Source organism: Bactrocera oleae, chromosome 5 (genome assembly GCF_042242935.1).
Source record: "Bactrocera oleae isolate idBacOlea1 chromosome 5, idBacOlea1, whole genome shotgun sequence".
NCBI classification, from domain to species: domain Eukaryota; kingdom Metazoa; phylum Arthropoda; class Insecta; order Diptera; family Tephritidae; genus Bactrocera; species Bactrocera oleae.
The window spans coordinates 42956916-42969240 of record NC_091539.1 but is presented as its reverse complement, the minus strand read 5'-3'; the positions used below and the strand labels follow the sequence as shown (position 1 = coordinate 42969240).

At 39.4% G+C, this 12325-nt stretch overlaps 1 protein-coding gene and 1 long non-coding RNA gene across 3 annotated transcripts in view; one reads left to right on the top strand and one right to left on the bottom strand.

Annotated features, from left to right (window-relative positions):
- The window catches only part of LOC106627937 (putative uncharacterized protein DDB_G0291608), a 180952-nt gene that overhangs the window by 140679 nt on the left and 27948 nt on the right, over positions 1-12325 (top strand). The gene's annotated exons all lie outside the window — the stretch shown is intronic.
- LOC118681456 (uncharacterized) overlaps positions 1-12325 on the bottom strand; it is a 101556-nt gene that overhangs the window by 88788 nt on the left and 443 nt on the right. Inside the window, exon 2 of the long non-coding RNA XR_011396691.1 lies at positions 12175-12279. This is a non-coding gene — a long non-coding RNA (uncharacterized lncRNA). The remainder of the gene's footprint in view (positions 1-12174; positions 12280-12325) is intronic.

The window sequence follows — 12325 nt, the reverse complement described above, 5'->3', positions numbered from 1 at the left end:
AGCATAATTGACAGATTTTGTAATATTTCGTTAAGATTTATTTTTTTTCCTGAAATGTCAGCTCTAATTAAGTCTAATAATTTTGGAAAGAAAAAGTTTATGTTTTTACAATAGGTGGCAACTTTCAATATTTTTATTAGATATTATCTTTCTATGGTACTTTTCGATTTTAATTTTTGGTGTATACTTTTAAATATTTTGCTAAGTTTAACCTTATTCGGTAGTTGGCAACTCTATTTCAAAATAGGTTCCTAGTAAATATTATCCGGACAATACACAGGCCTTCCTTAAGCGTCTTATGTGGTATACAATTTTGATTTGTTTGGTTTTTTTAATAGATGGCAACTCTTAATTATAGCTTTACAAAATACTGTTTTATAACAATATTCTGTTTAGTTTATCAGTTCAGTTATCATAGCAGAACTTGATTTTGATCGATCAGTTGGTGTGGCAGCTATAATGCTGTAGTGGTCTACTATCGGCGCTTCCGACAAATGAGCAGCTTCTTGGGAAGAAAAGGACGTGCGCTTAGTTTAAGAGTGATATCTTAAAGATTGAGGGAGTAGTTCGAGAACAGATGGTCAGACGGACAAACGGACAGGCAGATAGACATGACTAAATCGACTCAGCTCGACATGCTGATCATTTATATGTATACTTCATAGGACGACGTCCGACGTTTCCTTCTGGGTGTTACAAACTTCGTGGCAAACTTAATGTATCCTGTTCAGGAATAAATATTTGGAGTCTATATACAGAAGTTTATGTGTTCAGCAATAGATAACGGTATTCACGAGACTTGCGAAGTTTTTGAGCGGCATCGTCTTGAACGGCCTTGGAACTCAAAACTAAATTTTGAGTTGCGCTGAATCGGGACTGAGTATTTAGGCGCCCATCACTACTAAACACTTAAAAATATTCCTGAAAGAGCTCAAAGTGCAGAGGGCGGCTGGGCTTTCATTGAGCATTCAGCGTGGTGTTAGTGCGGCAAACGGTACGTTAGTGTAATTGTCGGTGGGCGTAAAGAGGCGTGTGTGCATGCGCAATGATGCAATCGGAGGCGGGCAACTGCATGTGTTTTGAGTCTGGCCGCAATAAAGGCAACAGAAGCCAGACAGGCAGCCGGGCCAAGGCGACAGAGTGCAGACCAAAGTGTGCGAGGGGTCCATTTGAGAGGTGAATCGCCAATCACGAACTTTGACTGGCGCAAGTGAGGCAGACCGACACCGGCCGACAAGTCCAGTTGCTTGTGCACATATGTGGAGTCAATTCAATTTCGTTATGCACTCACACACACGCACCCACACACACACACACACTTGGATGTACATGCATTTGGAGACGCGCCAAGCGCGGTTGAAGCAACTGAAATTGAAGTTGAAGTGGATATTGATGTTGAAGAAGTGCAGCAGCACTTCATGCCACCCGCTGTCCCACTTATCGCTGTTGTTGCAGCCAATTAAATGTGTTCTCAAGCATCTACTTTCACTTTTTATTGAAGCTGCGCCGCTATCAGCTGCCAATTTCCACTCCTTTCGCACCGCGCGCACGTACATCGTAATTTCTTGTTTGCCAAAATGCCGGGGATTGGCGGTACGTGCGCGCATAATGGCATTTTAGCAGCAATACAAGCAAAGCATAAAAAGAAAATGTACTTAGTACCATTTTCATTTGCATTCCCATTACCATTACCGATGCCATCGTCATCGTCATCAGCAGCGCCATTGCCAACGTCAGCCTCATCAACGTAATCGTAATCTTACAATTAAGTGTATTACGTTGTTGGAAAAAAATTACTTCTATTTGCATAAGATTTTTACGCAACACACACACACACACACGCCTGCGTGCAGTTGCAAAGCTCTGTAGTAGCTTTGTAGTGTCTACGACTTCCTTTTATAGCTTTTTGTGCGCTTACTCTGTGTGCTGCTGCAAAAGCGATTAACAATAAGATAACTGCAGTCAAGTGCAGTAGTGGCAGCTACCAGGCCAGCCAACGGATATCGGACCGAAAAAACATAACTTCAACGATTTCTGTTGTACTATTGCCATTGTCGTTGCGACAGATCGCAATCTTTGGCTTCTCATCGCTGCCTCCGTGCTGCCGGCCGCCTGCCTGCTTGCCTGCATGTCGCTGTGTTGGCGGCGGTTAAAGCTGTATTTCACATTTAACTGCCGCATCTGTAGCAATGTTTATAGTCGTCTGTCCGTCTGCGCTGCGCATAAAAGCTGTTTTTGTCGAGCTTAGCGTTTTTCTGCTTCATCTTGTCTTGGCTTAGTTGTGCCTCGGGTGCTGCGGCGCAGGATGAGCTAGAAAATGTTGTGCTGCTTCGCTCATAAGAAATTAGCTCATCTCCCTGCTAGTTAACGATAATTGTTAGCGTGTGTGTGTGTGTGTATGTATGAGTGTGCCAGCACATCTTGAGGGGATCACACTAAGTATCTCGGAAGGTATGTAGCTGCAATTTTATCAGGGGAAAATTGGCTGCATAGCTTTGTGCTAAAATAAATAGAATTATAATGAGTTAGATTCCAATTAAAGATGTTTGCATCGAAAGGGTAGCACAATCCATTTTTACACTACATTTCCCTCTGTATCAAGGCGCTGATCGCGTTTGAGTGATAAAATAAACATGTTTTCATTTATCTAATTTATATTTGTGTGTTTGAATGTGCCAATAATAAATTGCTCTTTACTGCTGTGTAGTTTGCCAAGTTGCCATAACCAAAAGGCAAATTAAAATCTATTTATATCGCCATAATGATACAACCTTCTAGAACTTTTAAGTATTACCATTTAAATCTAGAGCCGAAAGGTGGTTTTGCCAAATAGCTCGAGCTTTCAAAAAGTTAAAGAAGTACATTTCTCGGTCAATTCATCTATTTCCACTCGAAATATATATTACACTACTTTCAACGACTCTTACTTACTTTTAAAAAGTTCCCAGGTGCCCCTGACTACTGCGACCTCCTGTACTAAATTTCAGTTTTAAATCATAATTTAGTGCTTTAGTTTAGGTTTTTGCTTAACATCATTTTGTGGGCATGACAATGGTCCGATTACGCCCAACAACAATGCTTAACCCCCTTGCGAATACGTGTACCAAGTTTCATCAAGATATCTCAATGCTTGCACGGGCAGACGGACGGACGTACAAACAGCCACCTGGATTTTAACTCGTCTCGCCCTCCTGATGTATATACATATATATATAACTCGATATTTATCTCGATTAGTTTTATGTGATAGAAACAACCGTTAGATGAACAAAACTTAAATAGTGGCAAAATGTTGCCAGAGTGGGAAAATCACAGATTTTCGACAAGAAAACTAGAAAAGAAAATTAAGTAGTGAAGCGGAAAGAAAATTTAAAAGAATTCAGCGAAGTATTTAATTGCTGTATTTAAAATATTTAAATAATTAAAATTAAAGTCCGTTAACCGTAGCACCGAGTTTGGCATCACTTGAATTAAAGAATTCTATCAAAAATATTTGAAATCTTCCCAAAATGTTATACCGTATACAAGCTATATTAAGTTTGCCACGAAGTTTTCAACACCCTCAAGGAAACGTCGGAGATCCTTTAAAATATATGGTATATATAAGTGATCAGCGTAACATGCTGAGTCGATTTATCCATGCCCGTCTGTCTATCCCTCCGTCTAACGGTATATATGGAAACTAGTCCCTCAGTTCTTTAGATATCAATCTGAAATTTTGCATAAGTCCTTTTATTTCCAAGAAGCTGCACATTTTTCAAAACCGCCGATAGCGACTGAACGATCGGAATCAAGCTTTTGTATGAAAAACGTTTCTATTTGACGAGATAACTTCACGCAATTTGACATAGAGTATTGCTCCGGGTAATGTCACAGTCTCTGGATAAAATTTTCAGAACAGACTACTATAGCATATAGCTGCCCTACAGACAGACCGTTCAAAATCAAGATAAAGATCGTTTATACCCTTTTATTGGGGAAGGGCTGAAGTGAGTTTTTTCATGGATGGATCGAAGTCAAGTGGGCGAGAGGGAGGTGGAGTCTTGTGACGGGAGCCCTCTATCAACTCTCGTTTCGAGAGTCCGCATTCGATTAGAAGCCAGTCGACTTTTCGATGCCTTTTTGCGTTTTGGTGTTGAATCTATGAACCTTCAGTGAGCTCAGCAAGCGCAAGTCAACAACCACAATCTATGCGATTGCGAGATCCTTCTGGCCCAGGGTGAACCGTAAGAGGTTCTCCGAACTACTGGCTCTTAGCAAAGTCATTCTCGTCACATTTTTAGATGTTCTGACTGAACACCTTCCAATTGGTTCACACGCGATGCGGCTAAATATTTTCTTGGACGCTCTTTGCAAAAGCTGAATGGTGGAAAGCGAGGTGGAATCATCTTGTCACTTCCTACTTTATTGCCCGGCTTTTGCCAAACTGAGATTGAAATATCTCGGTAGACACCAGCAAAATTGCTGGGATTGATACTAACCGCCTTCGTCGATCGATGAGGGTTCATTTTTAAGAGTTTATATTTTGTATCAATTCCACGACCTAACCTAACCTAACGCTTTATGTTATATGAAAAACACCTGTGAAGGGTGTTATAGCTTTGGTATGGCCGAACTTGGTATTTTTTCTTGTTTTTGTTTATTTTGGTCTCTCACACAATTTAACCGCATTCCACTTAGTTTTCCCCAACTTTGTTTTCAGAGTAGTGCTCACGAACATCGCTTGATAATGATGCTAATCAAGTGTTCAAAAAAAAATTCTAGAAACATTTGTTAGTTTTTGTTTTTAAGCAGATATGGATTAGAATTTTGTTGCAGGAGTATGAATTTTCCTGTTCTAGCGCCTGTTGTATTAAAAATGTATGCTATATGCCAGAGGCAGCAGAGTAAAAGAAGATGTACCTTCTTTCTACTCAGAGCGTGTATCCAGTAGAAAAAAATTTAATTCAATTGATTAACAGCCATTTTCTGCAAACTTCAGAGAATTATAATGGTCTTACAGCAACTAACGGTAATTCGCCCCAAAAGTAAAATTTGTGCTATCGCTTAGTTGCTCATCTTACACATATAATGATTAGTGGTCTTTGTGTTTGCTTCAATAACCGAAATTATTCTGGCTTCGTTTTCTTATGTGAACATACAAATGTCTATGATGTATATAATGCAACTAATAAATACATATTTCTGCATGTATACATATATATTACATGTACATAATGTCTGTTTGTCTGCGCCTACATTTTCATTTGGGTAGAACTCTTGAGTGTCCTTTAATTCCATACACTAAGCACTGGCTTTGATGTAAGCATTTAATCATTTTGGTTTTCATTACACCAAAAAGTATTCTTTCGTGGTGATGATTAAGTCATAAAAGCCCCGACTCGAGCACATTACCCACTGCGCTGCGCATGTGGCTTGCTTGCCGCAAGAGTGCTTTGCTGGCCTAATAAAAGCGTTAAATATAGTGTTTCCGAAAAGTAAATTACCAGAGAAAAAACGAATATGAAAAAAAATAAGTGAAGGGGGAAGTGTGAAGAAGAGTGAGGCGCACCACAGCGGCACGGGTGTGGAGGGCTAAATAGTCACGTTAGTATTTTAATAAGGCAAACTCGTGTTCATAAAAACATTGCTGGTCTATCAACGTACACGATTTCCCAATGTGCCGCGACATAAACAAAGCGATAAAGAAGAAGAAGCGGGGAAAAAATTGAAAAACATTGCTGAGTTAAAGTGCTTGCAACACGAAGTGAACGAAACGAAAGTTTGGCAAGAGTGCAGCGGCGCAGCAGCGTTTGTGTGGCAGCTGAGTGGAGACGCGCCGCCCGTTTCGTTTATGCCACATTCCCTTGCATGTAACTAAGTGTGTTGTGTGTGTTGCACATAGGTTAGTACAATGTATGTTTGTACATGGCACTTTGGCCCCACTACAACACGTCGTTGTTTACCGCGCGTTGTTTTGCCAATTTATCGCTGCTCGTTTTGAGACTGATGTTCTCAGCATGTAGCTGCTGTTGTTGTTATTGCAATTGCACATCTGAAACGATACGAGTACTCGTACATACTTTTGAATTGGATATTTTTAGGATACGATTTTCTAATTACTTGTTCGCACTCAACAGCCGCACCAGGCCCATGTGGCAACATCGGCGTTGTGGCGTAGCGCGGCAACTTGGCAGCTATTGCCAGCCAGCTTACGACGGCTAAACAATTGCTACGCGCAATGATGACTGCCTGCTTATGGCTTGTCAGACGCGCTGTGTCTTTGTGGCTGCTGCAGCTGCCGCTTGATGTTGCCATTCATGTTGCTGTTGCCGTTGCAGTTGTTGTACGCTCGATGACAAACGTATAAATTTCGCTTGCGCGCTGTGACGTGCAACACATAAGCGTGTTGCAAATGCATGCGAACTACTTTGCTACAACGCGATTTTTTACGCTTTGCCGTGGCATGCGGCAAGCGCAACAACAATACGACAACACAAATATTTGTGTATTGTTAGTCGTACGCTGCTGTTGTTGCTCATGCCGCGATAGCACGCATCTCTTGTACGTAATTGTTTCACTAAGCGCTGCTGTTGTGGCATGCAACAACGTCTTTGTTGTTGTTGCTGCATTCGGTTTGGCATGCAATGAATTTCTTCATTTCCATGCCACTAATTCAATATGGCAAACAGCAAATAGACAATTTTCAATCAGCAATCAAGTTGCATGTGTATGTATGCGCAGCCGTAAAAAAGGTAAGAACACGACGGCAACACTAATTTACTATTAAATAAATATTTATCATTGTGAGTGTGCATGTGTGTTTGCGCGCGCTAGTTGTGCAACAGAATTTTGTCCTTGCAACACATTTTTGCATACCAACCGAGCGCAGCAATCACACAACTGACTGCTCACAGCCTGTTGCCTGCCTGTCTCCTTGTCTGTCCGTCTGTCTGCCGGTGCGGCTATATCTGTCTGTTGCATGCGATTGGCCGCTCATTCAACCGCAATCGCTTCGACCAACTTCTGTAATCAACTCATTTGTTGGCATGCCGTCGCCGTCGCCGTCGCCGCCGCCGCTGCTGACCCGCCGTTCTGGCGGCTGCTGCCAGCTTATGCCGCCTTGCCAATCTTACGCTCAGCCATAAATACAATAATTTATTGTGTACGCATGCAACTGCTACAACAAACACAACAACAGCCAACAAATAGCACAACAAAAAGACGCTGCGATAGTGGCAAAAAGGCGAACCAGTCAATAGCATGTGGCCAACTGCGACGGATAGCGCAAGAAGTCGCCACATTAAAAGAACGGAAAAGTGCAAAAAAAAAACAAAAACCAAAACAACAAACTCGCACACAATACAACAACTAAATGAAGGAATCAGCAAGCAAGCGTACAAACGAACAAGCAGTCAGGCGATCAGACAGCGAGCGAGGTAAATAAAATGAAATGTGGCAAAGAATGTTTTAAATGGAAATAATTTTTTGCATTTGATTCGAAAATTTGATATGAACTTGGCATGTTGGCATGTTGTTGCTGCTTGCCGTCGTCATGTCGCAAATAGTTGCAGTTGCTGGCGAACGCGCAGACAACGCGCAGTTGCCGTAACCGCATAATAAATGTTTTACTTAAGATATAAAACTTGATTGGAATAGTTTCGGTGAGCGTGGACCGTCCGTCCGCTCTTCCACCGCACAGCCTTTCCGCTTTAATCGTTGCGAGCAGTTGTAAGAAATACTTGATTGAGTATGAGTCCTAATTACTAAATTGCAGAAATATTAAAGTCCAATATTCTGTAATGACTTTAAAGTCATATTTATGCCTTGTAACGGTAATCAGATCTTCTGCCAAACGCCGATGTTGGTATTGAAGTGGGTTTTGAATTGCCTAACTGCTCTATCGATTGCCTTAACATATTTTGTGGTTAGATTTATATTATTTATATGGCTAATGGACATAACGGCTTGCTATTTAACAGTAAAGAGGTTGAACTTGCTTACAGAGACCATGCTCTGTATTAATTTTTCTTAATATCGAGAACTTTGATTTTCCTTGAAGAAATTGCGGCATTTTCCAAAGCGTATCTATAGGTGGAGAATCATTTCCGAGTGCTTGAAAACACATGTATTTTTCTGTAATTACGCTTAATATCGAATCTAGCTAACCTATCTAGGCCTTAGTTTTCTATCTCAGTGAAAGGTAACTTCTTTTAGAATATTGTATATCAGTTTCGTAGGCTCAGATATGTAATATGCTACTTACATGTATGATATTCCTGAATCAGTTCCTTTCTCTATGACTTTCTGTTCACACGCTACTTTTTCCTTATGTCATCAAAAGAAGGAAATCTTATATATAATTGAAACAGTGACTGTGCGGTAGGTGCAGAACGGTTTCTTCTCCGTGTTTCTGGCTGAGCCCAACATTGTATGGCAATTATTTTCTTTCTCTGTCTAGGCTATTAGATACGCACAAGAGAACTACTGAAGAAATCAAATCATTCCCATTATCGAATTCTTTCGAGATGATCCGCTGGGCATAGTTGAAGAAGTCATATGAAATTGTTCGAACAATGATTTTTGATTAGAACTTTTGCTTAGTAATGGCAAAAACATATATAGAATTTCAATGTACCGCTCAATGATCACTGTTACAGTAGGGTCTCTTTGTTCCTCAAAAAATTCACTATAAATAAAGTTTTTGTTTTCAAAGTCACCAATTGCTACTTTTGTGTAAGCTGAAGGCTTTGATACTTCAATTTAGACTTAGCGTAACTCTAGTACTTACGGTTTTTCAATTGAAAATATGACTAATTTAAAAGAAAAATATTGGAGCAGCTGTTAGACTTGAAGAGATTTCACTAAGAAAAGACAAAGATAAACTTAAATAAATTTTGCTAATTTTGCTTTTGAGGATGTAAAATTCTTTACATATCTTCTACCACGGCCAGTTCTTTTGGCGGAATATATTATTTTTGAGATGATCTGTGAATTGATTCAGTTTTTTGATATCTGTCTGAAATATTGCACACGTTATTTTCTCTCCAAGAAGACGCTCATTTGTCGGAACCCGCCGATATTGGACAACTATTGCATATAGCTGCCATACCAACTGAACTATCGGAATCAAGAAGTAGTATTTAAAACTTTTTCATTTGAAAAGATATTGTCACGAAATTTGGCATGGATTATTTTCCAAGCCAACGCTAACATATTTGAAGTAATTTTTCAGATCGAATCACTATAGCATATAGCTGTCATATATAATGAAAGTTAAACTTAAGTTTTAATATGAAAAACATATTTATTTGACAATATATTATATAATATTTACGATATTCAACAAAAACTATTGCTCAAGGCAACGTTACAAAATACGAAGACATTTTCCAGATCGGACTACTATATGATATAGCTGATATGCAAATTGAACGATCAAAATAAAGTTCTTGTATGTAAACTTCTTTATATGTGAAGCGTATTCCAGCTTCGATACAACCGACAATAGCGTTCTTTCTTGTTTCTATTAAGTTCTGTTTTTTTTTTTGTTGAGGATTCTTACAACCTAATTCTTTTTAAGGATCGTTGTAATGAGCGCGTATTCCATATATCTAGATAAATTCGATCATGATGACTTTGTTTGGCAAGCAAACTTGCTACAAATCCCTCCCAACATCATTCAGTTGCAAATCGCTGCTTGATGAACTCACAAGAGCAGAGCCAGCTACTATGACATCATTACGCGTTTATTCATAGCATTTATCTCGTATCTAATCAAAAAATTTGCAAATTCTAACCAATTTGTGGAAATATATTTAGCCATTAAGCAAAAAAGCAAAGAAGAAATACACAAAATAGTTTCACATCAAATGTACGCCCATTGAATTTAAATTTGCTGCAGTTGCCGGGCTGGCTGTGTTGTCGGTGTTGCTGTGTATGTGTGTGGCTGTAGCTGAAGCTGTTGCTGCTGTCACGCGTGTTACCCGTGGCAACAATGTATGCGCCAACAATAGCAAGCAAATCAAAGAGAGCAACAGTCAATAAAATAACAGCTCCAACGCAAATAACAACAACAACGGTGTGAGCAACAAAAGCTACAACTCAATGCAATTCGTATTTTATTGCTTTCACAAACACACAGCACTTTGGTTGTGTGTGTGTGTGTGCATTTTTCGTTTCTTCCAATTTTTTTCACCTTATTCTCTTATTTGTTATTCGTATTTATTATTTTCTATTTTCTTGTTGTTTTTTTATTCCTTTTGCAATCAATGCTGTTGCACCAATAACTGCTTGCTTTTCACTATCTCTCTGCCTCGACGCATGCACATTTCTCCTGTTGCTGTGGCTGGCTGCTGTGCAACATGCCTTCACCAGCATCTCATCTGTCCGCGTTGCACGTTGCACGCCCCCTTTTAACACACCGCAGCAGCAGGAGGATGTGAAAAAATCTCAGCACAGCAACGTGCAACAGCAAAGGTGAAACTTGCCACAGAAGCTGGCAAAAGAACTTGCAACAGCGCCGTGCACAAACTGCATATTTTTTATGTATATATGTGTGTGTGCGTGTGAGTGCAATAAGAAGTGTTGCATGCGATTGTGTGTTGCAAGTATAAATAAATACATACACATACCTACGAGTCGTAATATATGTGTATAACTGCATATAGATAGCCATTTCAGACAAGTAGAACTCGTTTCGTGAATTGACCATTTGTTTGGCTGCAACAGCAGCAGGCCAAACTTCGACGTTGATGAATCAGTGTCGTGTGTAAAGAATATTTGCGGAAGGGATGAAAGAGGTCAGTTTCAGTTCTGGGTTGCGAATGCTACATAACATTACTTTTTAGTCAAAGCTGCACTTTATACCCATAATATCCACTGATATTACCAGATATCTATATTATGTTGATTTATATTGTTTTGTAACTTATTATTGGAATTTTATACGGATTTGATTTGATTAGTTCTGCAATACCTAATACTGGAACAATTACCGATATGTATGTGCTTTTTGATAAAGTCTACTTTCAGATATACATTTTATCCGTACTAAAAAATCTTAGCTTTTTCGTTATTAAGAAAAGCCATCTATAGAACTTTCAGGGAAAAATATCCGTCTACTACCAACAAAACTTTAAACTTTAAAACTTACACCTTTGCTAGATAGCTGACTGAGTCTCTCCTCTGTTCAAACCGACATTTGGTATTCTGCTGGGGAATGACCGTTATTTCAAAAAAAAAAAAAAAAAATTGATCGAACCTGCTTTTGTGATAACTAATTACAATACTATGGTGGGCGTCTTTCCATAGCCTAATATACCCTGCTAAACCCAATTTGCGTTCTAGTGCTGCATCTATGGATCTCCCGTGATCTCGGCAAGCACTGGTCAACAACAAAAACTTTTGCGGCTGCGAATCGTAAGCTCACTAGGTCCTCTGAACTAGTTGCTCTGAGCAACGTCAGTCTCGCCGCAAATTGTAGGTGTTCTGACTGGGTAATAAGTCCACGCGCGATGCTGCTAAATATTTTGTAGGACGCTCAAATTACCTTGGTATTCTATAAACTATACCCTTTTAAAATGCAACAGGTATCTAAAGTGATTTTCTGAGGTCGACTGGAGGCTCCATAATTACCAATTTCGTGAGGACGTGATATTACAGTTTTCATACGAGAAAAAGCCGAAAAAAGGCGCACAAACGATAATTCTGAGTCAAATGATAACCTAGCTACGATGTACTGGATTCATCAAGTGCTTGTAAAAACCGGTAAACTTTTTCATTTGAAGATCGGATCACTATAGCATATATCTGCTATACAAACTGAACGTTCGGAAACTATTTGACAAATCAACTTCAAATTTTCGAATATATACAATACATACAAGTATACATATGTACTTGTATATAGAAAATCGATGTTGTGAGACTCACAAGTGGATTATTAGGGGTTATCCCTTAGATGTTACTCACATTTGAGGAGATTTCTTTTCGTTTATTTATATATATATGTACATATGTATATATATAACACTTTGGACAGCCGTTGAAATATTTAATTGCGCTTTTCACACTTAAAAGCTGGAAAATTAAAAGCAATGCATATAAATGCATGACTAATACTAAATCCAAAAATGAAACTGAATTATATTCATTCCCTACCCCTACCCGCCGCAACGGCACTGCAATACTCACCAGCACTGTGCGTAGCTGGTATTGGCTATCTGACTGCTTGGCTAACTGACTGTCTGACTGGCTGGCTGGATGGCGCGGCCAACTCAACGCGCCGGCAATAAAGCGCTACAAAATATACCATCAAATAAAAAATCGTTTAGTGCCACGGGAA